The sequence below is a fragment of the Lissotriton helveticus genome, chromosome 9 (genome assembly GCF_964261635.1).
Source record: "Lissotriton helveticus chromosome 9, aLisHel1.1, whole genome shotgun sequence".
Taxonomy (NCBI): domain Eukaryota; kingdom Metazoa; phylum Chordata; class Amphibia; order Caudata; family Salamandridae; genus Lissotriton; species Lissotriton helveticus.
The window spans coordinates 304,958,869-304,981,456 of record NC_136070.1 but is presented as its reverse complement, the minus strand read 5'-3'; the positions used below and the strand labels follow the sequence as shown (position 1 = coordinate 304,981,456).

Genomic DNA, 22,588 nt, shown 5'->3' with positions numbered 1-22,588 from the left:
TAGTTCATTCCACATTCCATGACTAGTTGCTGGTTCTAAACTTGGACAGTTGGAGTCGAGCTGGCCAAGGGAGAGCCACGATTGTTTCACCCAGGATCTTATATCTTTTTTAAAGTATACCTTTACTTGAACCATCTGCTTCCTGTGTATGGAATTAATGTTCCACAACAGTTAATACTAAGGGTTCCCTTATGATTGCTGGCGGTTCGCCACCGCCCTTATGGCAGTGGCGATTTGCCCACAAAAAACCTCTGCCCGCTCTGAGTTCTCCCTCCACCACATTACCATGGCGGAGGGAGCCTGGCGATGGGAAGACCATCTGCCGGTTTTCCGCCCGGTCAAAGAGGTGACCAGGCGGAAAAGCTGCTAACATGGGAGCTGCCATCCATATTAGCATTATGGCGGGGACATGCCTTTCCGTGGTGGCGTTGGACAGGCGGGAATTGCTTGTGAGGGCCCGTTGCGGGCCCCCAGGGACTCTGGGAAGTGGGGGGTGCACATGGGGGTACCTATGGTACCCTCCTGCAGTTCCATGCACAACATGGCAGGCAACGCGCAGTGCCTGCCATGTTGTGCATGGAAGTGCACCCCATGCCTTCCTGGCATTGTGACGGGTGGTGCTGAGTGCACCGCCAGCCACAGTGTCAGGAATGCAGGATGCCCCTGCCACTGTGGCGGGCGCATCATAATGGCCCCCACGGGACCCCCGCCCTTATGGCGGGCGGTCCCATTTCGTTATAGGATGTGCCCCTTAGCGTAGCAATGCAATTGCACATCAGCCTGCCTGCAGTAGGTGCTGCTTAAAACAAGCGTGTGCGCCTCACGCTGAAAGTAAAAAACTACATTAAAAAAAGTTTGATGAAAGGCGGAAGGGGGAGGGGAGAGAGGAAGGGGCCTACGCATGTTTCCCTTGCAGGAGCAAGCAGGAACCATCTGTTAATCACAAACAGATGGTTTGAAAGCTCGCTCCCGCAAGGTAATCGCCAAACATGCACGTGTTGCCATTCAAAGCAATGCAATGCATGCACATTTTTGACTGCAAAACAGAATCAATTTCAAAAGGTCTTTTTCCTATGCCACGCATGCACGCTGCATAGGTGAGACCTAAAAAAACAACAAATAGGTCATGAAAGAATTGGCATCTTTCTTAGCAGAGAAAGGGATCCCACACAAATTTGCCTCCAGCAGGATTGAACACTCTTCCTCTGTGGAAATGGAGAAAACCATAAACATTGCAGAAGTGATAGTTACCATCGTAAACAGCCCCTTGGTGGATCAGACCAAAATTTGGGGTGAGTTGCTGGCTGAATGTCATAATGCAGTTAACAAGGATGATGATATGATTGTGATTGGAGTGGGTAAGAAAAAAACAGACAGTGATATGCAGGTTGGAAAAGATTAGCTCTGAACCCCATTTTATGAAGATTTTACTGACTTTATACTCAGAACTGCTTGAGGGAAGGCTAAGGAGAAAGCATGGCACATTCAGGACATTGTTATTTATTACAGTTTTACAACACATAAGGAGAGAGACAGAAACAGTTTGGAGTTGTAGCATGGAAATCTGCAGTATGAAATGATAGAGGTAAGTCCTAAGGAAAACAACACCAACTGGATGCTTTGCCAAGCTGATAGACGTCACAATTGGAAAGTACCCAGTACTGGGTCTATCCATGGTGAGGTATAACTAGTGTGGTAGAGAAGTTTCAGCAGTGCTTAATTCGAACCAGTGGTTGCAAGTCGGACTAGCAATGGGTGAAATTTTAATTATGCCGGAGTAATCAGAGTAATTTTAAGCCTGATTACGATGGCGGTCCTAAGGCCAATCACCACACGCCAGATTAGGATGGCAGGCGGTGTACCTGGCAGGCGGAAAGCTCATCCACAATGGATCTGAAAGAGGCAATCATTATGATTGCCTGTCGGACCACGCTGCATCCGCAGAGTGGTGGCGGTGCTTGCAGGCACCGTCTGCCAGATAAGGATGCTGGATCCGCCTTTCCATGGTGGTTCAACTGCAAAGGCTGGCAGGATGTACTTGGGGGCTCTGTTGGCGGCCCCCTTGTGCTAGGGCAGTTGGTGTGCATACTTGGGGGGCACCTATGGTGCCCACCTACATTTTGCTGCACCATGTGGCAGGCACCGCATGGTGCCTGCCACGTAGTGCAGGGAAATGTAAACAGTGCTTTTTTTAACACTGCGGCAGGTGCTGCATCCAGCAGCCCCCACCACAATGTTAAACATGCCGTTTGCACCTGCCGTGCTGACGGTCGCATCCTAATTTAATTTGCGGGACCGCTTTCTTATAGGCGGGTGGTCTCCATCCCTGGGACGATGGCGGATGGACTAATGTCCGTCCGCCATCATAATGACCCCCTTTGTGTTACTCTTTTGATGTGAAATTACTAAAACTTTCATAATTACAACAGTTTGCTGAATTAAGAGTAATTTGGTGCAAACACCTTGCTACAGGAGCACAGGAACAACACAGCAACACAAGTGTCTCCTGGCTGCTGTTCTGCATGTTCTGCTGCATTTAGCGCTATTTTCTTAGCACAAAATGAATCCACTGGTCCATTTTGCATGTGAGGGTAGAAAATAGTATTATATGCTGGGTTACACCCCTTGTATAATTCCATGTACTATCACATAATTTTGGTGTAATTTCCCATAATTGTGCCACAGCAAATTAAGCAAGTTACGCACACTCCTAGTTCGGGCCCACTCACAGTCCTTTTTGAGGACCTGGCATTTATTTTTTATCATCAGACTTTGATCCAGCACAAGAGAGAGAAAAACACAAAAGAGGGAAAGCGGGAGGAAGAGAAATACACATAAACTGTGACAAATGGAGAAAGCAGGGATGGCAAAGAAATTGCAGGAATGAGCTAAAGGGTAGGGGCTGTCTAGTGGTGGATTAAAAAGGGATGACGAGGAATCAAAACTACACAGCCTTTGTATTCAGCATCCGACATTCGATAGAACTGGCAACAGGCTTTTGAACAAAACTTTGTGCCGAGGCACAATCTATCACAAATGAATAAATGACTTAAGATGTTATAGTGTCATGACTTGGTAGCTATACCTATTGCTATTTAGCCCTCTGTTTTGCCTTATTCTGCTCATTTTTCCCTCTTTCCGCTGTTTCCCTCCTACCGTTGTTTTCCTCCTCCCACTAGGATGCTTGTTTCCGTTCCAGGGAAGAACTGTCTTGGCAGTTCGGGCTGGACTGTTCCCATAAGGAACCGGGTCAAGACTGATTTGCATATAACTGGGTCTGAACTGGGGTGGTGAAGTGAGCTAAAGAACGATGATGGATTCAACCCAGATCGGTGATTGGAGGTGAGTGTCTGAAAGTTTCAGCGCTCCGTCCATCATCTCCTTGTGTTCCCTCCTCCTGCCACCCAGGTGCTCTGTCCTCCTCCTAGGGTTTACTGAATGGAGGTCGCAGCGCAACCCCATTGAGCAGGTCCTCGTGCCAGCTCCCACTGAGACAGTTTTTCTGTCCAGCTTGCCCCTCAGTCTGCCACCTTCTGTTACCTGTCTACCTGCTGCCCTCTGTGTGTGCCTTCTCTGCTCCTTTCTTGCTCTGTTTAGCCATATCTGCTTATTTTTCAGCCCTCAATTTTGCCTTTTTCTTCTCTATTTTCTGTCCTCTGTTTTGCCATTCCTGCTAATTTCCTATGCCTTCTATTTTACCATTTCTGCTAATTTTTTCGGCCCCATTTTGCCTTTTCTGCTCGACTTTCTACCTTCTATTTTGCACACCTGTGCTCTGTTTTGACTTTTCTGCTCTTTTTTCTGCCCTCTGTTTTGTCTTTTCTGCTAATTTTTCTGCTATGTTTTGCCATCTTCCGCTTGTTTTTCTTCCCTCTGTTTTGTCCTCCTCAGCTCTGTTTTGCTTTTTTTTGCTTGTGTTTCTGCCCTCAATTTTGCCTTTTTTGTTTGTGTTTCTGTCCTCTGTTTTGCCTTTTCCTGCTTGTTTCTTACAACTTCCCGCTGTTTTCCTCCTTCCGCTGTTTCACTCCTCTCACTACCCAGGGTCATGTACTCCCCCAGGAGCAACCTAATGGAGACTGCATAATGCCAGCTCTCCCTGCAACAGTACTCATGTCCAGCTTGTCTGCAGTTAGCTACCCTCTGCTGCCTGTCTACCTGCAGTCCTCTATTTGTGCCTCTTCTGCTTGTATCTTCAGCATTATTGAAGCAACACTGACTAAAGCAATTCACTCATAAGAATCAATGTACTGAACACCATCTTCAATATATAGCCAAACACATTGAACGGGAACCTTTGTTTGAGGGTTTTAAAGAAGTGGTCTTTATCCTAACCAGTGACCCAAGGCAGGAGGTCAACCCCTAACCTGTGTTCCTTTTGCACTCCGCATCTACATGGCTTAATTGTGTCCCCCTCTGTCATACCCAAATGGGAGGAGGGAAAGATCCACCTCAAATACCATACTTCTTACTACCAGGGGAATTTGGTCAATAACTGTCTTGATCTGAACTCTTGCTCAGTTTCATTTGCCTCTGTCAATGAGGCATTGAAGCTCGTAAGGGCAGCTGAAAAAGCGTTCTTTTGGCAAAGGTGGATATTAGGTTAACTTTCATGCTACTGCCGGTTCCCCCTGACTGCATTCATCTCTTAGATTCTAGTTTAACTTCAAATTTTATTATGGAATGTGCATACCCTTGGGTTGTTTGATATCATGCGCCATATTTGAGTAGTTCAACTCCTTCTTGGAGTGGGCCACAGACCAGGCAGAGACTGCAGGATGAAAAGTTCACCACTTGGATTTGGCGTCTGTGGACAAAAGTAGTACCAAAAACTGTAGTGCTGCGATTGGCACATTTTCAACCTTGACAGCCACTGTAGGGATTTCTTGATTCACCAACAAGACAGAGGGTCCCACAGCCATGCTGTTATTCATAGAATTACAGCCTGGGCCATATTAAGAAGGCCTGTGCCACAGGACAGTGTAGAATATTTCAACGGCTGCGTTACCTCTGACACCACAAATCACAATACATTTTCAATCACAGATGTCCCTTTTATTGACTCTGTGGTTGCATACTAAATGCTTCTTTTTTCATCAAACAACTTTCTAACAGTTAAGTGTCCCTTCACCAAGAACATAAAAATCTCTTCAATATTTCGAAGTGAACATCACATTTGTACACAGCACCTATATACAATACATGAATTTACTGGACAACAAAGAACATGATTAGAACGTTAATACATGGAAAAAAACGATTTTAAATATGATTTTCCCATACATCATATGGTATTTGATTCACTTCAAACATTACTGTGAGTTACTACACTCGTGTCAGGGGAAATACCTATACTATATGATTTCCCAAATCACTTAGTGTCCTACTTTTTTCATATCAGAACTAAGTTCCACTTTGTTCTCGGCACTCTCTATTGTTAAGGTACTGATAGGGGTCAGAGACTATTATACAACTTATCAGTATGAGTCAAAACAATCCGGCTCTACTATCTAAATCAAACAGAGTCCCTTGGTGTCTTCATTAGCTCTGAACCGCTGAATGATGCAGACGCATTTTGACCTTATAGATGTGAGACCATCACTTTATACAACGGTCTTCATCAGGGCAGGATAGAATTAGGGTAGGACTCTGGGATGGCCGAACTGCTAAGAGTTCTCTTTGTCACAAACCTACCTATATGACTTGTAGGTATAGCAGCAAATCGTCTCTATTTGTCTTATATGGCGTGTCTGGACTTGTTGGATACTCGTGAAGCTGATGAAAGAAAAGATGGCACTATGTTATCCTGTTTGCTAAATGAAGGAGGTCAGGTATACAACTTAGACGTGTCTTTTCGAGGGGAATGATGTGGAGTGTTTCAAAGGTACTGGGTACATCCAAAAAGGCAAGGTGTGTTCTCATACACTGTGGCTGGACACGTGCAATTTTAGCCATACTTATATTGTGGTTTCAGAGGAATATCGAGTGATGCCCCGTGATCTTTATTGTATCGAGATTAGTGTGCATCGGTCTCAAGTGCAGGGAATAGCATGCAGGCATTCAAAATGAGCGGTGTCTGTCTGTTAGCTGTGACTGTTATACCGATCTTTGTAGGATATCCGCATAACCCTGTGTTAGGTGGCAGGTGTCGCCATGAGAAATAAAGTTTGGCTAGCTACTGCTAAAGATGTTCAAATGCTCAGGACCTGTTTAGTACGCTGTGTTATACTGGTTGAAAAAGGGGTTCTCGTTCAAATTTCTTGAAGCCATCCATCAGTATCTCGACGCTATGATCGTAGTAGCGGTTTCACGGAGTGTTACAAGTCCCGGCGTGTGACAGCATAGCGGAGCGCAGCGTCTCCATGCCAACGCTGCCTGTTTATTGCCGCGATTTTCTGTCTTGCGCATTCGTCTAGCGCTTTGGATCATTGTAGTTCATACTTTCTTTTGCTCATGTCTCAAATGTATAATTTAGCTGACCATGTTAGAGTTATAAAAGTATTTAACGTTTCCTGCTGAGGCACGGAATGCGCTTCCATGTTCATTCATGCTACATTTGCAGCAGTTTCTCGATGCTGTGGTTGTGGTGGTAGTAGAGGGAGTTAATAAAAGCTTGTTTATGGCATAATTATGGGATACAGCATCTCACAGCCTATGCTTCCTGTTTCCCTAGCATGTTTCTTCACTCGCCCATGAGTATGGCACTCGTGTTAACTGTAGTTCAACCTTGTCTTTGTCAATTCACACGGATGTTATCAATCTGGCAACGTTGGCTTGATACTTTATTTTGCATTACCTGTTGTGGAGCTAAATGCGCAACATGCTTGTTCTTTCCTGCTGCATTTCTTCTTGTCTCACTGTAGTTCCAGGTGGCAAAGGTGGATGTACCTCTGTGAGTCTATGGGGGTCCGATTGTGATTTATTGATACTTCTCCCTGTAAAGTCGGAAAATGTAAATAAAGTTCACTTTTCTAGATCCATCGTTATATCAGATGTAAAAGCTGTTATTCATGCAGTTATTTTGATAAATCGAGTCAAAATTTTGCAAAGCTGGTAATCCAGAGGGGATAAGATGGTTATCCGCAATGTGTGAGTTCCGACATTTCATTCAGAACATTATCAGTCAAGCCCATAAACAATATGATTTTAGCTTCTATTTTAGATAAAAGGTTCTCGATGTTGCTGCCTGTTATGCGCCTCAGTACTGTCCATTTCATTACATTTGGGCCATGGCCCTTTTCAATGCAGTGTGAGACCATAGGGGCATTTGGCGTCTTACATTTAATTTGTGACTGATGTTGTGTGATCCGTTTTCTTATTGGTTGAGTGGTTTTCCCAATATATGCTTTAGCGCAGGGGCATATTACACAGTTGCCCACGTTGTGGGTATTGCAGTTTGTGAATTCATCATGTTTTATGAACTTTTTTTCCATAGATGAACTTGTTGCCTTATATTGTATTGTCACATGAGGCACAATTTCCACACTTCTTGTGTCCTTTAATTGGTGGTAGGGATAGCATGGTCCTTAAAGAAGTTTCATGCCTGCATGCTATTCTCTGCACTTGAGACCGATGCACACTGAGCTCGAGTCTGGCAATACAATAAAGATCACGGGGCATCACTCGATATTCCTCTGAAACCACAATACAAGTATGGCTGAAATTGCACGTGTCCAGCCACAGAGTATGAGAACACACCTTGCCTTTTTGCCACATCATTCCCCTTGAAAATACACGTCTAAATTTTATACCTGACCACCTTCATTTAGCAAAAAGGGTAACATAGTGCCATCTTTTCTTTCATCAGCTTTACCAGTACCCAACAAGTCCAGACACGCCATAAAAGACAAATAAAGACGATTTGCCGTTATACCTACAAGTAATATCGGTAGGTTTGTGACAAAGAGAACTGTTAGCAGTTCGGCCATAGCAGAGTCAACAGTCAGACAATTTAATTGTCTTTTTAATTTAATTTGAAACAGGTAGAAAATCCACAGCAATTGCATTCTGCAACAGAAGTTGGTATGTAAGGTGTTAATCATGTTGGTTACACATCACTTTAACCAATAATGTATATACACTAAAAACAGTTATATGATTATCCCCCACACAGATTCAACGATGTCCTAACCTAATTCTATCCTGCCCTGATGAAGACCTTTGTATAAAGGGATGGTCCCACATCGATACGGTTGAAACGCATCAGCATCATTTAGCGATTCAGAGCTAATGAAGACACCAAAGGAAGCTGTTTGATTTAGCTAGTAGAGCCGGATCATTCTGACTCACACTGATCAGTTGTATAATAGTCTCTGACCCCTATCAGGACCTTACAATAGAGAGTGGTGAGAACAAAGTGGGACTTAGTTCTGGCACTAAAAAAGTAGGACACTAATGATTTGGGGAAACCATATAGTATAGGTATTTCCCCTGACACGAGTGTAGTAACTCACAGTAATGTTTGAAGTGAATCAAATATCATATGATGTATGGGAAAATCACATTTAAAAATGTTTTTTTTCCGTGTATTAATGTTCTAATAATGTTCTTTGTTGTTCAGTAAATTCATGTATTGTATATATGTGTTGTGTACAAATGTGATGTTAGTTTCAAAATATTGAAGAGATTTTTATGTACTTGGCGAAGGGACACTTAACTGTTAAAAAGTTTTTTGATGAAAAAAGAAGCATTTAGTATGCAACCACAGAGTCGTAAAAGGGACATCTGTGATTGAAAATTGATTGTGATTGATGGTGTCAGAGGTAACGCACCCATTGAAATATTTGATTTTTGATTCTGGCCTCTGTCTTCCTCAATTGAATCATTTCCCTTAGTTTGATATACAGGACCGTGTAGAGTAATTCTCCAAAGCAAGTTGGTGGTATTGTCAAAGGAAAAGGCCTCACTGAAGGCTTTATCATAGGGAAGCTTAATTTTGTTGCCCCTATCATTCCAGTATGTAGAGTCTTTTTTTAAAGAACCTCTTACGAGCAGTTGTGGTCTCAACAGTGAACACACTTTTATCAGACTAGATGCAGGCTTGAAGAAGGATTTGTGAATGTGGATGACATTCTTAGAAACTTTCAATGGATCCTATTTATGGTAATCCTCCTGGACGTACAGCCAACAAGCACAGCTGTTTACGTGTGCCTCGACCAGACAGGGTGTTGCAGCCCTTTTGGGAACTGCCTAGTATGTTCCTGCACCCATCAAAACTCATAAACATCACATAATCAACAAATGGGCCTCTTGGTACATGGAAGAACTCAGGAACTCCATACTGCAACAACCTGGAAATAAAGTAGAGAGCCAACCATAATACATACACCAGATCAACCTAAGGGGCCATCCTCGGGCACTACCACCATCTCCTGAGAGTTACCAAGAGAAGATACCATTGGATTGGATCAAAGCCAATTCCAACAGCAGCAAAGAGATATTTGTTATCATCAAGGATTTCAGTACTCAAGACGTCTCTAAACACATCACCCCTCCCAGGAACTCTGGAATGGCCTTTAAAATTACTTCCACAACAAAATTGAGAAGATCTACAGTAACACCGAAATGCAACCAAATCCTGAGGATATCAACATCAAACTGCACACCTACTACTCTTAATGTTACCCAACCAACTGGAGAACACTCACCAAGAAAGACACCACCTTAATCATGAAGACCGTCCACTCCTGGGCCAAACCCATGTCCACATCATATCTACAACCTAGGAGAATCCGCGATCAGCAAATTCTTCACCAACATCATCAACTACTCCATCAAGTCTGCAACTTTACCTGAGGAGTGGAAGCATGTTGCAGTCACAGCCCTCCTTAAAAAAACATCAGCTGACCCCAACAAACTGAGCAATGTACAAACCATCTCTCTACTACCATACACAGCAAACGTGATAAAGAAATAAATCAACCAGCAGCTTGCTAACCACCTGGAACTCCACAATCTTCTAGACCCCTCCCAATCCAGCATTCATAGCAATCACAATACAGAGACAGCACTTATCGCCACTACAGATGATCTACACACCCTGGAGTGAGGAGAAACCGCTGTCCTCATAATGCTCGACCTCTCTGCAGCTTTCATCACCTTGTCACACTCCAGCTTCCTGAAATGTTTACATGCTACAGGCATCCAAGGCCCAGTAATTGACCGGATAAGCTCCTTCCCCATTAGGAGCACACAGTAAGTCAGACTCCCCCCTACACAATGGAGCCCAAGACCTGATCTGCTGAGTCCCTCAAGGATCATTCCTTAGCCCTACCCTGTTCAACATTTACATGATACCAATCGCTGCCATCATTAGATCTATTAGCATTTCCTCTGTGGATGATTACCAGCTCATCCTCTCTATGTCAAATAAGTCTCCGATGACCAGGTCAACTTCACCAAATGCATGATCCATGTAGCAGAATGGGAAACGTCCATTACCACGTGGGCATTGCATCGCAAAGCCCTTACATTGCGGGTATTACAACGCAAGTAATTGCAATCAGTTGCACTGGATGGCACTCTAACCTAAGGAATAGTATGATTTACTATTCCAACACCTTCCCTACTGTACGTAGACTGGTGTTGGAATAGTAAATCATACTATTCCTAAGTCTAGCGCCCTCCAGCGCAAGTCGTGGAACGAATTGCATTGTAAAAACTGCGATCATTTTGATCGCGTTGTAATGTCACATATTCAGCAGGATGGATGAGAACCAATTGCCTGAAACTCATCATGGACATGATGGAAGTGCTGATCTTCGGGAACAAGAACTCCCCCCGGGCTTCAACTGATGACCTTCATACCGTTGTCCAATTCCGTCCCCAACCAAACATGCATGTAACTTATGACTCATATTAGATGTGAAACTCAATATGGCCACACATGTGAATGTAGTTAGCTGTGCCTGCAACCACATGGTACACAGCCTCCAAAAAAATCTTCCTTATGGATTCCCAAGAGCACAAATGCTGTATTGTCACTCAAGCCCTAAGCACCAGCAGACCTGAATCCGCCAATGCACTCTATTCCCTAATCTCCAACCACCTCTTCCACCGTCATCAAACCATCCAGAATGCCACTGCTAAACCTATCCTGGACCTCCTTCAGTGCACCCACTTCATGCCTCACTTCAGAGATCTCTACTGTCAGGCAATACACAAATGCTGCCAATTCAAACTCCTCACATGCATACAAGGCACTGCGCAATATTGGACCGCCCTATCTCAACTGCTGCCTGTACTTCTACCAGCCTACCATACACCTATGCTCTGCCTCTCCCTGCAAAAGCAGAACAGGATGCTTAGAATTCTCATACCTCACACCCACAATGTGGAACGACCTCCCTCTACACATAAGGGACTCCTACTCGCTTTTGGAATCCCAGATCCTAGATTCACTCGAATGATAAGTCCCCCTTTACAAATCCTGCTAATGTAACATAGCATAACATAACATAACATAACATAACATAACATAACATAACATAACATAACATAACGTAACATAACATAACATAACATAACATAACATAACAACAAAGGTCTACTTCCTGGCCTTCACACACAGGTCCAGGACAACAGTCTTGGGACTCTTCCTCATTTCTGTTGCCCTACATATTTGGCCCGACAGATTGCCTGAGTTCATGCTGATTATTTGGTCTGACAACAAGGCAGTATACAAGCAATAGCTTCACAGTTTGCATCATGCCTGTTAGACTTGGCATCCTTGGTGCGGTTTCCCTTTTACCTTCAGCCCTCCTGTTTTTACTGTTTTTGTTGACTTCATTCTTGCTGGTTTTAGGAATCTGGACAATTACCACTGCTAATCAGTGGTTAAGTCCATGTGCTCTATAGTCAAAACATGGTAACATTTGACTATCCATGTTTGCCATATTTAATTTTCTTATAGGTCCCTAGTACAGTGCACTACATGCACCCAGGGCCTGTAAATTAAATTCTACTGGTGGGCCTGCAGCCCTGATTGTGACAAGGACTTAAGCAGCCCTTTAAAGATGTCTCAGGCCTTCCAATACAGCGCCTGTGTGTGCAGTTTTAAAATGCCATGTCGACCAGGCAAGTTAACCCACGTCCCAGGCCCAAACTATCCTTTTTATTACTCATAGATAACCCCTAAGGTAGGCCCTGGACACCCCATGGGCAGGGTACAGTGTATTTAAAAAGTAGGACTTGTACTTTTATGTTTTGCATGCCCTGGGAGTGAAATTCATTTAAATTTGTTTTTCACTACTGCAAGGCCCATCTCTCCCATAGGATAACATTGGGATTGCCTTATTACATTTTATAAGTGTAATTTACAATTGGGAAGAGATGGGACCGTCAAATCTTGAGGTCTCTGGAGTCACAATTTAAAAATACAACTTTCGGGTGAAGTTGGATTTTAAATTGCAATTGTGAAAAGGAAATTTTTAGAAAGTTGGCAGTTTCTTACTGTATCCATTTGGTGCTTCTGCCTGTCTCTGAATACACATCAGGGGTGGGTGAAAGCTGGCTTTGTGCATTCCCTCTAGAAAGCCACACACAAAGGAAGCTTAGGTATGACTGATGGGCCATCCATATCCTGATGGGCCATCTTGGCAGGATGGAAGGGAGGAGCTAACATTTACACCAAAAAGGGCTGTGTCCTGTCCCCACAGAAGGGGCTGCATACCCCCCTGCAGTGAGTCTGGAGCAAGGGCAAGAAAGACAGGGATGTGTGCACTTCAAATGTATGTCTTTGAAGTCTCCCCCACTTCAAAGGCCCAACTGGCTGTAAGTACTGGACGACTGACACCACCAACACAGAACAATTGTGAAACTGAGGACATTATACCAGCAAGAAGCACTGCTGTGCTGCTGGAGGGACGGCCACTCTGCTGGACTGCTTTGTTGTGCTGACCTGCTGCTCTCTTCCCAGGAGTGAGAAGAACTGGACCTGCCTTTCTACATCCCAGTACCCCGAAGTATCTAAAATAACTTGTTGGCTTGCCTCCTGTTCTAAAGCCTCAGTGATATCACTTCTCTTCAACCTACAAACAGCACCTGTACGTTGCTTGCTGCAAGTCTTTCTCTGCCAAGTGGTGCCAGCACATTCCTGGGCCATTGGAAGTACGTATAAAGTGCTGCATCTCCTAGAACCCACACACCAACATCATTGCACCGATCGAAACTGATACATAGCCACCATTGCGGGATCGCACTTGGAACCATTGCATCACCGCCTGAACTCATGCTTCCAAACCGATGTATCGCCGCCACTGCGTGGAGAAGATCAATACATTACCTCTACATTGTGGAGAAACCCATTGCATCACATTCAGAACTGCTGCACCTCGGAACCGGCGCATCACACTTGGAACTAAAGGCTCACCATCGGTGCTTGAAGAAATCTGGCGTATTACCCCCAAATGCATAGGGATCAGACACATCACGCATCTGCACCCCACATCTTGTTATTTGCGCCCAGGATCAAGGTATTTGTGCTCAGCAGGCTCTGCGTGTGACCTGTTTCTGGCCCACGCTCCATTGTTGTTGACCCGAACTCTTGACATTGTCCCGTTCCAGTGTGACCAATTAACTCTTTAAGCGTTTACTGCTTCTAAGTGCTATTTTTGCATTTAAACTTTAAAAATTCATATCTCGACTTGTGCTGATTGGATTTTTGTCATTTGGTCTTGCTTTATTTATAAAGTAATTCTCTATATTTCATCTATATTTATCAAACTCTTACTTCATCCTCTCAATATTTCCTCCACTCTTTCTGTGCCGTATCACCCATCTTCCTTTCTTCTTCATCAATATTTTTTTTTGATCCAACTAGGGCACATTGAACTATTAGACCTCCTGCATCTAAATAATTCAAAATGTGTCACACCCATAGTAAAATGGGGGGTGAGTCTGTCCACCTTCACCTTATCACACACTTCATCCTTCCATGATTTTCCACTTGCACTTGTCTATTGAATAGCTTCTTTATACCTTTATTGAACATCTCAAGAAAACTGTTACATTTGGGATGATATAATGCTAAATTCTATTAACAATTCCCGTGTTCTTAAGACATTTCTCTATGTATTTTGATGTTAACAGGATCCCATCATCTATAAGAAAGACTGAAGGGTAGCCTTCATGATCAAATAACGTATTAAGAAATTGTATCACCACACGTGTCTCAATGGATGTCACAATCAACACTTCTGGCCACCTTGAATACAAATCTATGCTGCCTATTAAATAATGACCAACACTTGAGAGAAGAGTAGGGCCCACAATGTCCAAAGAAATCTCCTCCCAAGGACCAGCTGGCAATTTCCTGACAACAATCAGTGCATGCCCTCACTTTACTTTCCACCATCATATCTACACCTGGCCACCAGAAATCAGCACACATTCTCATCTTGGTCTTCAAAATGCTGCAATGACTCTCATAAGCTATCAAAACAATTGGAGGAATCAATTTATCACCTCCCAAGAGAAGACCTCCTCGTACTTTCAACTCTTCTTTCGCCTCCCAGTAGGTCTTCATTACCTGACAATGCCCCCACATATTAGGTCATCCAGAAGTCACCAAGCTCATAACTAGCTGCATCTCCTCAAACTTCTCTAACTCCTCCATCTACTCATCTTCATTTATGTAACTCACCACCAAAAGAATCGCCTTCAATTTCGCATGAATCAGTTTCCAGGCACAAGCACGAAGCACAATCAGCTAGGATATTCTTAGCACGGAAACATAAATTACAGCATAATCAAACTCATGCAGCACAATGACCAGTTTACATATCCTCCTGGAAATAGCATCAATTTCCTTTTACCTGAAGACCTCTCTCAGAGGTTTGTAATCAGTCTTGATCACAAAACTAGATCCCCACAAAAACGTCCTCATCTTTTTCATGTCCTAGAAAATACCTAATGCTGGGGATGAGAACCGCCCCTTAACCCTTCAACTAGCATCAGTCATTAACGTCACCTGACTCGGCCCAAAGCTTGATATACTAGGGGCCTTCTTCAACTCTACCTTCAGCTCTTTAAACTCCTTTTCACAATCATCCTTCCATGAAAATGATATGCCTTTCTTCAGAAGAACACACATGCTCTTACTCTTCTTCTTCTAGCTATAAACTTGCTGTAGTACTCGGCCATGCCTCCGAATTTTACCAGCTTGTCTTTATTGGTCGGGCATGGCATATCACCAACTGCAGTTACTAAATCCTTTTATGTGTAAATGCAGTTCACAGAAATCTGATGACCCAGGTACTCAATGTTGTCGACCTTGAATTTTCATTTTTTCAGTTTCAACATGGGACCACTCAAATCTAGCTTCCTAAGCTCTGTACACAATTGTTCATCATGTTTCTAGATTGAACACCAAAACACCAATACTTCATCCTGATATATTTTCACTTCTAGGACCCTTCTCAAAGCATCCTCCATCATCCTCTGAAACACAGAAGAAGCTAATATAAGTCCAAAAGGCATCCTGACATATATATACATATCAAATGGAGTGATGAATGATGTCAGTTCTTGCGACAAGGGATACAACTTGATTTGATGGTTTGCAGACATTAAGTCCAGGGAAGAAAAATACTAGGCAATGGACATCTATCTACCACAACACTCTGGTTCATTTCCCTCAAGTCCACACACAGCCTCAATTTCCTGCTCACCTTCCCCACCATTACAACTGGCAACAACCAGTCAGACCCCTCAATTTTCTCAATTATACCACTAGACTCTAACATTTCCAATTTGCAGGCTATCACATTTCTTACAAGTAAAGGAACACCCCTCACTTTACAGGCCTTGGATACTGATCCTGGCTTAGTTTTTATGAAATTACTATAATTCTTTAAACATCCAAACTCCTCTCTAATGTCATAAGGAAATAAATCCTCATACTTTGGATTCTTCATAGGACAGTCAGTTATAGGAGAATTGCTAGTATTGACTTATTCTAGCATCTCTTTCAACCTAATAGCAGTGGAGTCATTAGGGTCCAGGTACACCCCAATTCCTTTTGATGGATCCAGCTAATGTGAGAATCACCTCACAAAGTAACACACTTTTCCAGAAGTTAACCTCCCACTAAACTCAATTTCACCTAGAAAAATAACCTAAGAGATTGATACGTTCAGCTCTATTACCCAGAGGTCTTAAATGAGGCTAAAAAAGTCGGACATTCCCTTTATTTCTTTATCATAAAACAATTGAGATATGAGAACAATTTTGGCCCCAGAATCAAACTACATTTTTACTTTTACGCCTTCTACTCGCAGTTTATCCAAGTGACCATCCTCGCATTTGACTCCAATTTGTAATAAAATATTATCAGTTACCATCCTGCTCTCACTCTACTTTACTCACTCACCCATTGCTACCACACAGACTACAGTATGTCACAAAGCTGACTTTTTTATCACATTTTTTACATGTAGCTTCCCATCTTGGGCAATCCTTGTGACTGGCCAAATGAGAAGTGCTAATGCAAAGAAAATAACAGAGTTGTTTCTTAAACTCCTTTGAATTATCTTACTGCTAACATTATTAGGACCATTCTTTTTTAACATTTTGTTCTTCACATCTTGTCCCTATCACCTCTCTTGTGACACTGAATCTTTCCTCAGAGTGTCAACACATGCTATGGAGTGTTCTAGTGTTTTCTTAATGGTCAACACTTCACTCAGAAGGGGGGGGGGGGTTATCTTTGTGCCGCAAATATTCCCTTGCTTTGTCATTTACACAACCCAGCCTGTACATGAACTTGTCTCTTAAACGTTCTTCACATAAAGCCTCAAATTTACAGATAGAAGCCAATTATTGTGAAGAAGCAATACACTCTTCAACAGAGTCACCTGGTTTTTGCATTCGCTTCCCAAAGTGATAATGTTGTGGTACCATACAATTCTTTGTGAGATAATGCAAATCAAGTTAAATCAAATAATATAATCATACACCACAATGTATTAAAACTATGCACCCGTACATGATAAATACCCAATCTCCAAACCTGTAAGGAAAAAATAATGCAAAACAATAAACAATGAATAGTGCAAGAAGTGCCTCAAAGAAGAGATTTCTTGGTGTAGCTGATGCAATTGGGAATCCAGTTACTGCAAAGTGAACTTTGTCTAAAGACCCCTTGAAGAGCAGAGCATTGAAAGCGCAGCCATACTCATGAAGATCAAATGGAAGATGAAGCATGCACTGTAGACAAACTGAAGAGTTGCCAGTGCCCAGTCCATGATGGCCACTCTGGATAACGTTGCTAGACAATAGGTAACCACTGTGTTGTTAATCTTCCAGAAGTGTCTACTTAGAGACAAGCATTGCAGCCCATGAATGTCATGATCTGATGGGAGCAAATGCCATTATAGGCTGTGCATGCCATGAAGCATCCTTGACAAGTAGAAACACCCACTGTAGAAATAATGTCAATCCAATCCATTGTGGAGTGAGTGAGGGCGCCCTTTCCATTGCGAGGCTACTTGAAGCTTCTCATGTTGTTATGCCTGTAGGCAAAACACAAATCATATGGAGTGTAGAACACGCACATGCTGTTACTAGACAACTGGCAGCCTCACCATGCTGCATACATGTTAATGATGCATCGTTTATTGGATACGCCGGCTGTTGCTAGTCTGTGAATAGAAACAAGCTTGTTCTCGATCTGCCCGCCCATCTCAAAACGACACAAAATAAAAAATAAAATAGAGGTGGATACCAATATGAAGAGGCAAATGAGGCCAGTTCCAGTCTCTAGCATGAGAGTGCTTAAGGTAATCCTAAGAGTTTAAAGTTGCCAATTAAGAAACACACAGCAGCATAAACAGCAAAATCCACAGATCATATGGATGGTGCCGCAAGGTTAGGTTCTAGTTAGGTGTGTATGCTAATAGGTACTTACAAAGTTCTGTTTCACTCACAACGAAGGTGAAATCTCAGGCAGCTGTATGTACAAAGCTGTTGAAGTGAAAGTTTCATGGTTGGTTCAGGGTTGCTTCAAGGTTGCTTCCACTCGTCGCCATTGTAATAAGGTTGGGAAGGACTCGAGTTGTGATGATTACATAAGATCCTTTATTGGTAAACTCCTTAAAACACCTCATCCAGCTTATTCAAGCTCCTTCTACTGTTTCACAATTCAATATCAACATTTTCAGAACAGCAGTCCCAAGAATCTAGCTGTGTAAGATTCCATGTGCATGTATGGAATCCCACTCCACACCAGGATACAAATAACATACCCAGGCAATGTTTATTCAGGAGTCTTTTTGTATTTCAATGTTCTGGGCCATCTTTCTCTTTGCTCTACCTACACAGATTTAGCTGAGAGCTACTGAGAATTATTTTAATCTAATACATTTTCAGTGGGCATTGCTTGTTCTCAATATGTTTATGTTTTTTTTATTCTCTTACTGAAAAAATGCAGTTTTGCTGCTCCTTCGCCAACCATATTACCTATGAGCAGATTCCTTACTACTAATCAATTAATCAATATAAGCGCTACATGCATCTCTGTTTGGTCTATTGGGCTCCTTTTTTGATCTTGTTGAGTGTTCTATTCCAGCCGGACTAAGTATGCTTTGCAGTTACCTACTGATAATCATAATGTTGGTTGCAGAGTACATGACTATCAGCCTGATTCATGTACGGGCCGTTTTGCGTGGCCCTAATAGCGAATCATAGCGACTCGCTATTGAGGACACGCAAAACGGCATTCATGTAGGAATTGCTAAATCAATAGCGATTCCTACATGTTCTCTATTTGCGAGTAGCAATTTGCTACTCGCAAAAAAAGGAATAACTCCCCATTCATTCCTATGGGCCAAAAGGCCCATAGGAATGAATGGGGAGTATCCCTTATTTGCGAGTAGCAATTTGCTACTCGCAAATCAGATAGCGATTTTAAGGGGGCCAGGGGTGTCCAAAGGACACCCTGTAGCACCCCTAAAATGCACATTTGAACAGGTGTTGCGCACACACATGTCCAAAGGACATGTGTGTGTGCAACATGCAACTTAGAAAAATGCTTTTAAAAGCATTTTTCTATGTTTTTGCTATTTACCGAGAGGTCTGACCTCTCGGTAAATAGCGGCCCAATTTTGCTAAATCGCAATTTTTGCAAGTGTCATGAATAGCATTTAAGGAATCTCTAATAGAGATTCCTTAAATGCTAATCCTCGCATATTTGCTAATTCCTCATTAGCTCTTTTTGCATTTGGGATTGTGAATCCCAAATGCCAAAATTGCACTCGCAAAAGGCAAGATTCTGAGAATCTTGCCCTTTGCGAGTGCAATTTTGCTTCATGAATCAGGCTGTATGTTCTCAACATAAGGAATCCTCCTGTTTGTTCAAGGTACAGTGTCTTATCAATCTTCATAACACATTAAATCAAAATGTTGTTCACGATTTAAGTTCATAGTTTGCTAACGTCGCAGACCGTTGTATCTTGGCAGATAAAAACAAAGGTTGCTAATCGTGTGTTGAGTAGGACATCATGGATGAAATGTAAATATATGCGACTCCTGAAAGAACCTTCAAAGGTTACATGCACACACTTACATATTAATGTCAATAGAAAACATTATCTGACAGTTGCTTTGATGAATGATTAACTTGGGACCAGTGACGTTTTTTCTGAAATGCCAACAACGCTTTTAATATTCTGTCTACCTTTTATCGTCACTACTGCCTGAAAGAGTCTTTCATCGCATTCTTGTACTTCAAGCAGCCTTTGTTTGTGCTGCTATGTATTCTGCTATGAGCTTGGAATCCCTACTCTCCATAAACATTGCCTAAAGCTAGGAATTACAAATTTTTTTATAATCATTTATTTTATTTCGAGCGCCTGAAAGATTGCATTTTTATTTTAAATAATGTGACATCTCCAACATTGCACTCTGTTTTACATGTGAGCACAAAAATCACTTGAGCAAAGTGTGAAGCAAACATCAATGTGATATGAAAGTAATATGTAAAGGCTTTCAATTGAACACACATCAATTGTTCTTAGGCCACTGCTTCTTGTTTATGCTGCGAGAACGGAAATCTTAAAAACATTTTTTAGAAATAGCGTCACCTTAAAACTTACTTTTCTAAACTGGAATTTCGATGCCTCCCTAAGTAGATTGTAGTAGAATGGGGCATTACACAAACTAGACATCATTATTTGCATTTGATGTTCAGCCAATTAAGAGAGGTTTGATAAAGTTTCCAAAGTATATTTTCTCTTTAAGAGATTAGTGGGTATTTTTGTTCTTTTATTGAGATTAGTCAAAATAGATCCAATTACATAAATTATCAAAATTAAATATCATTAGAACAAGCATAGAAAATAACAGCATGTTCCATTCAGAATTGTAGTCCCTATTCAAAATGAAAGGACCTATCCTATCCTAACGAGAACCCATAAAGAGTTCCCTTTGGAAAAGAGCAAGCAAATTCTGTAGCAAAGTCAGATAACTACAAAAGGAAGAACCCCATAAAGGGCAGTTCCTGAGACTCAGCTGAGTTCTCCAAACAGCTGCAGTGGCAAGCATTAAGACAAGGAGAAGAAAATAACCACAGCAGTAGCTAAATTGACATAAGGATAGGAAGTCTTCTCACTTAGAGCAAGGACAATTGAAGAACATCACAGTTAGCAATAGCTTATTATGATTGGAGCTAGCACCATAAAGTACTAAAGGGCATGGCAGGAGTGCCTAAAATGCCTTGACTCTAGCTGGAAACACAAACTATATAGAAGGCCAATAAACATGTTGCAAAAACAGGTGAAAATGTCATCAATGTCCAATGGAGGTAGATCTTTCATGGATACACTTGTTCATTATGAATATGTGGCAGAGGAAACAATCTAAACACAGTGAAATCATATGGTATGAAGCAAAATAAAAATAAAATTTTCAGGAAATAGCACATTTCACAAAGAAGTCAGGTTCTTTAGTTCAGTTATAATGTTAGATCATCTTTTGAAAAAAGCATGTGTATTCTTAAAGGGATACAGGAGAATAAAATAATAGTGAGGTCTAGCAGTGCAAGAATGATTCCAGTCTCATTCCCCCATTAATTCTGCTTGACTTCCGGTATTTCACTCCAGGTGAAATGCAACAGACCTGTGGTGTTCTCAAAGGACTCGTTATTCCAGTGAGGGTGGTAACTCCTGTTACTAACATCACTGAAGTTAGAGGGCACCATGGAAAGTGGCCCTATCTGCTGACATCCACATTCTGAGTTTCTAATTTCCATCAGGAGAACCTGCATAGAACATGCTTTTCTAAAAGTACTGGGAGCTTCGAAATTCTATGAAAATGTGCTACTTATCAGATGGGCTTTTCATATTATGCATTTAGTTTTTTTTTGCACCATTGTGAAAAATGTCCATATGCTCACCTACTCATGTGAACCAGGTTTTCCGTCGCTGTCAAGAATGAGTTACCTTATTTGCACGTTTTCGTTTTTCGTAGCAGATTAGGTGAATGTTCTGCTCTGTAGAGCTACTTTCAGATATTCCTTGGTGCTACCACTGTGAGCCTTCAGAGGTTATATCACAAGGATTTTGAGTATTATTGTATTTGGGCATGTTCTATGTACTCACCTCTGTTTTTATCTGAAGAAGTAATATGAAGTAGTGTAGTGGTGTTGCTCTCATCATCTATGCTGCATCATTCAGTTTTATAGACCTTGAGGCCTTAGTGTATTCTCTCTGTTTGGTTGATTGTAGAAGTAAGTGGAAGGGAATTGATCCACAGTGATCGAATAGCAGCTACCAGGCATACCATTACAGGGGATGTATGACGTTACAACGCAGGCTATTACAACGCCTGCCTTTACAACGCGGTTTTTACATCGCATACCATTACAACGCATAGCGCTTTTGGGTGTTGGATAGTGAATAGTTTAATTTACTATTCCAACTCCAGTCCCCGTGGACACTAGGGAAGGTTATTGGATAGTAAATTAACCTATTCCCTATCCTAGAGCGCCCCCCAGCGCAATGCGTTGTAATAGTTTGCGTTGTAATGACCGCGTTGTAATGGTTGTGCGTTGTAAAAGTTTCATTGTAAGTGATGTTTACCCATTACAGGCTGTAGGATTGTTTTATATTTCATCAATTGTATATTTCAGTGAAAAAAAAGAAACTTGAACAGAAGATACATGTGTATTTTATGATATGTTATGATATATTATCATATTAAGTTACTTGTATTTATAGAGCACACTTTCAACCATGAGGGTTACCTGTCGCTGTGCACAGTGAGGAGTATAGCCTCAAAGGCAGGATGGTTTATTCGAAGAGCCATGTCTTCAGCTATTTGCAAAACTCACAAAGAGAGTTAGAAGGCTCTCATATGTATTGCAAGGTCATTTCACACATTAGGTTTGATGAAAGAGAAGGATCGATCTTAGATTCTGTTGTAAGCAGTGGCTCCTTCGCTAAGGCAGAGGAGCAAGCAGTGACAAAAGGAAAAATAGAATGATAGGGACGCAACGTTATTATAATTTTATTTTTTCTTAGTGAGGAAGGTTTGTGGGATGGGGCTGGGTATGACTGTAGTCACAGCCAGCAAGGGTGGAGTGGTTGGGGCACTTAAG

The 22,588-nt window shown here is 42.0% G+C and overlaps 1 pseudogene; it reads left to right on the top strand.

The window, feature by feature from the left end:
* Nucleotides 1-1,126: 1,126 nt before the first annotated feature.
* LOC144783178 (small ribosomal subunit protein eS1-like) overlaps nucleotides 1,127-22,588 on the top strand; it is a 34,669-nt pseudogene continuing 13,207 nt past the window's right edge.